At 43.3% G+C, this 4,853-nt stretch overlaps 1 pseudogene; it reads left to right on the top strand.

The window, feature by feature from the left end:
* The first annotated feature begins 2,109 nt into the window (after positions 1 to 2,109).
* On the top strand, positions 2,110 to 3,820 carry LOC120857462 (annotated as a pseudogene).
* The last annotated feature ends 1,033 nt before the right edge of the window (positions 3,821 to 4,853 follow it).

A 4,853-nucleotide genomic window follows, 5' to 3' on the forward strand; every position in this document is an offset into this window, starting at 1 on the left:
TAGGGTTGCAAAGAGTCAGACATGACTGAAGCGACTTGGCACACACACCCTTTATTTTCACAACATGATTTTGTGTGCACTCAGCTGCTCAGTTTTGTTCAACTCTTTGTGACCCCATGGGCTGTAGCCTGCCAGGCTCCTCTGTTCATGAAATTTTCCAGGCAAGAATACTGGAGGGAGTTGCCATTTCCTTTGCCAGTGGATTTTCCTGACCCAGGAATCAACCCCCTGTCTCCTCTGTCTTCTGCATTGGGAGGGGATTCTATATCACTGAGCCATCTGGGAAGCCCATTTTCACAATACTAAGATGTTATTTTCGGATTTATAAACTTATGTTCTTTTTGTTCAGTTCACGTGTTCAATAGTGTCCAACTCTTTGTCACCCCATGGACTGTGACACACCAGGTGTCCCTGTCCATCATCAACTCCTGGAACTTGCTCAAACTCATGTCCATCGAGTCGATGATGCCATCCAAACACCTCATCCTTTGTCATCCCCTTCTCCTGCCTTCAATCTTTCCCAGAATGACGGTCTTTTCCAATGAGTGAGTTCTTCGCATCAGGTGGCCAAAGTATTGGAGCTTCAGCTTCAACATCAGTCCTTCCAATGAATTCAGGATTGATTTCCTTTAGGATTGACTGGTTTAATCTCCTTGCAGTCCGAGGGATTCTCAAGAGTCTTCTCCAGTTCCACAGTTCAAAAGCATCAATTCTTCTGCACTCAGCTTTCTTTATAGTCCAACTCTCACATCCATACATGACTACTGGAAAAACCATACCTTTAACTAGACCGATGTTTGTCGGCAAAGTAATGTCTCTGCTTTTTAATACGCTGTCTAAGTTTGTCACAGCTTTTCTTCCAAGGAACAAATGCCTTTAATGTCCTGGCTGTAGTCACCATCTGCACTGATTTTGGAGCCCAAGAAAATAAAAGTCTCTGACTGTTTCCCCATCTATTTGCCATGAAGTGATGGGACCAGATGCCATGATCTTAGTTTTTTGAATGTTGAGTTTTAAGCCCATTTTTTCACTCTCCTCTTTCACATTCATCAAGAGGCTCTTTAGTTCCTCTTCACTTTCTGCCATAAGGGTGGTGTCATCTGCATATCTGAGGTTATTGATATTTCTCCCTGATTCCAGCTTGTGCTTCATCCAGCTTGGCATTTCTCATGATGTGCTCTGCACATAAGTTAAATAAGCAGGCTGACAATATACAGCCTTGACGTACTCCTTTCCCAATTTGGAACCAGTCCATTATTCCCTGCCCGGTTCTAACTATTGCTTCTTGACCTGCATACAGATTTCTCAGGAGGCAGGTAAGGTGGTCTGGTATTCCCATTGTTTTAAGAATTTTCCACAGTTTATTGTGATCCACACAGTCAAAGGCTTTAGTGTAGTCAATAAAGTAGAAATAGATGTTTTTCTGGAACTCTGTTACTTTTTCAATGATCCAACAGATATTGGCAATTTGATCTCTGGTTCCTCTGCCTTTTCTAAATCCAGCCTGAATATCTGGAAGTTCTCAATTCATGTAATGTTTAAGCTTGGAGAATTTTGAGCATTTCTTTGCTAGTGTGTGAGATGAGTGCAATTGTGTGTTAGTTTGAATATTTTTTGGCATTGCCTTTTTTGGGGATTGGAATGAAAACTGACCTTTTCCAGTCCTGTGGCCACTATTGAGTTTTCCAAATTTGTTGGCATATTGAGTGCAGCACTTTCACAGCATCATCTTTCAGGATTTGAAATAGCTCAACTGGAATTCCAGCACCTCCACTAGCTTTGTTCATAGTGGTGCTTCCTAAGACTCACTTGACTTCTCCTTCCAGGATGTCTGGCTCTAAGTGAGTGATCACACCATCATAGTTAGATGGGTCATTAGGAATTTTTTGTATAGTTCTGTGTATTCTTGCCACCTCTTCTTAATCTCTTCTGCTTCTGTTAGGTCCATACCATTTCTGTCTTTTATTGTGCCCATCTTTGCATGAAGTGTTCCCTTCGTATCTCTAATTTTCTTGAGGAGACTTCTAATGTTTCCCCTTCTATTGTTTTCCTCTATTTCTTTGCATTGATCACTGAGGAAGACTTTCTTGTCTGTCCTTGCTACTTTAGAACTCTGCATTCAGATGGGTATATCTTTCCTTTTCTCCTTTGCCTTTGCTTCTCTTCCTGTCTCAGATATGTGTGAGGCTTCCCCAGACAAACACTTTGCCTTTTTGCATGTCTTTTCCTTGGGGATGGTTCTGATCACCGCCTCCTGCAAAACGTCAGGAACCTGTTTTATTATGAGGCAGCTCTTCCAGTGTCTCCACTATCCTGCTACTCCTTTTGCTTTTTGTTTTCTTTTCCCTTGTATAGGCCGTGGCAACAGCCCTCAAGGCATTTGACTGGCTGACCTGGGCCCACAGGTGAAATTGGATCCAGCCCTGCCTGTGGGGACTTGGCAGCCATGGAGGATGGTGTCTATGACACCCAGACCGAACTCCTAAGGAACAGATGGAGCTGGAGAATGCTTCATTGTTGACACAGAAGCTGCTGCTGGAGATCCACCACCTGTGATAGGAGCTCAGTGAAGCCATGAGCGAGGGTGCCTGGAGGCCACTGAGGGCAGTGAGTCCTTGCAACAGGATCAGAACATGGCAATAGTTAGAAAGAACTTCAAGAAGGACCCCAAGAAGGGGGATCAAGTTCTTGGTGGAGAACAAACTTCTCCAGTGCACACCCCCAAGGGATCACTTCTTGTTTCCTGTTCAAGGGCAAGGGCCTGAACAAGACAGTCACGGGGACTACTTAGGGGAGAGGGAAGAGCTAAACCTACCAATGCTCCATACCTTCATGGATCTCCATGACTGGTGAGGCCCTCAGGTAATTTCTATGGAGCTTACTGTCTCCCCAGAGAGGACCAGAAGATTGATCAGACAATGGAAGCCTTTCCCTATGGATACTGCAGATGCCACCCTGGGATTATCCAGTCCACAGATGCCTGCTATGTACTGTCCTTCACCAGAGATAATGCTGAACACCAGCCTTTACAATCCTAACATCTGGAACAAGCCAGGCCTGGAGCACTTTGTGGCTATGAACCAGCACAGCAAGTAGGGTGGTACCTGCCTAAGGAGCTGATCTGGAACTTCTAGGACCACACCCAAAATGAGCCCTTCAAGAGCCTAAGTATGATCAGGAATGATAATCAGAAATTCTTCAACCAGTGCCCTGAGGCTGACTCCTTAAACTGGGGCGGGGGAAGGAGGCCAGGTGAAAATGTGGAAGCAGCACTGGTTAATCCTCAGAGACAATTGCCTCTACTATTTTGAATACATGATGGATAAGGAGTCCAGAGGAGTCATCCTCCTGGAGAATATGAGCATCAGAAAGATAGGTGACAGCCAGAAATGTAACTACTTTGAGCTTTATATCCGCAATAACAAGAAGGAGCTCATCAAAGTCTGCAAAACAGAGGCAGACGGTTGGCTGGCTGAGGGAAACCACATGGTGTGCTTGATCTTGGCCCTATGCAGGAGTGGACCAGCAGATCCAGTCCATTCAGGCAGCTGTGAACATGGGCCCCTTCCAGAGTTGGCGGCAAGGAAGAAGTGGATTTCTGTTAATAAAAACCATTAAGAGCCCTGCCCCTTTGTACCCACTCCATTATTTAGTACAGAGCTGCCTACCCCAGTGGCTGACTGGGCCCTGCAACTGTGGATCCTGGTGTCCTATTTAGAAAACTGTTCATCCTAGCACCTCACTCTGATTTGTAATCAACATGCAGTTAGTAATCATTAATTATTTAAACATCTAACAATAAACAAATAAAAGTAGGAGAGTTCCTACTTGATGGGGTGGTTATTCTAAATAACACATTAGCAAAGAGAATCCATCAGTGTGCAAAAGAATAATACTCTACAACTAACTCAAGATTATTTTTGGAATGCAGGGGTGGCTTAATATTAAGGAAACCAATTACTATAATTTATTATGATTTTATTAGGATTATTATTAATGAAAGCTGAAAAACTTTCCACAAGCCAGTGTTTATGCATAACAATATAAATAACAAATCTAAGTAAATAAGAATTCAAGGAAAAAATTTAAAGAAAAGCTATGTTATGTCCAAACAAATTGCAAATATTATCCTAAATGGTAAAACACTACAGTAATGTTTAAATCATAAACTAGTTGGGATGCCCCATTACCATTATTGTGTAATTTTTATCAAAATTACAGAAGAATGTGGTTTAAAGAGTCATTCAATCCTATATGTTATGAAAAAATAACCAGCCCCAACAGACTGACTCCCCATTTCCAGTCAGAGACAACCTCTTATAAAGGCAAACATATAGAAATCAATATCTTTTCTCTGTTTTAGCAATAGGCACCTGGGAAACCACCACAGACTGCTAATGAAGAAGGAGCTATGCAAGAAAAGTGCCAGGCCTACTGCTCTGGCCAACATAGAGTAACAGGGATCTAATCTCATCATACTATACTATATATGAAATGATTGTTTTCAAGACATTGAACATCAATGTAACAAAGGTAACAAAGGCTGCTGCTGCTGCTAAGTCACTTCAGTCGTGTCTGACTCTGTGTGACCCCATAGATGGCAGCCCACCAGGCTCCCCTGTCCCTGGGATGCTCTAGGCAAGAATACTGGAGTGGGTTGCCATTTCCTTCTTCAATGCATGAAAGTGAAAAGTGAAAAGAAGTCGCTCAGTCGTGTCCGAACCTCAGCGACCCCATGGACTGCAGCCTACCAGGCTCCTCTGTCCATGGGATTTTCCAGGCAGGAGTACTGGAGTGGGGTGCCACTGCCCTCTCCAAAGGCTAATGATTACTTAAAAATGACAGACCAATGA

The sequence above is a fragment of the Oryx dammah genome, unplaced genomic scaffold (assembly GCF_014754425.2).
Source record: "Oryx dammah isolate SB20612 unplaced genomic scaffold, SCBI_Odam_1.1 HiC_scaffold_29, whole genome shotgun sequence".
Taxonomy (NCBI): domain Eukaryota; kingdom Metazoa; phylum Chordata; class Mammalia; order Artiodactyla; family Bovidae; genus Oryx; species Oryx dammah.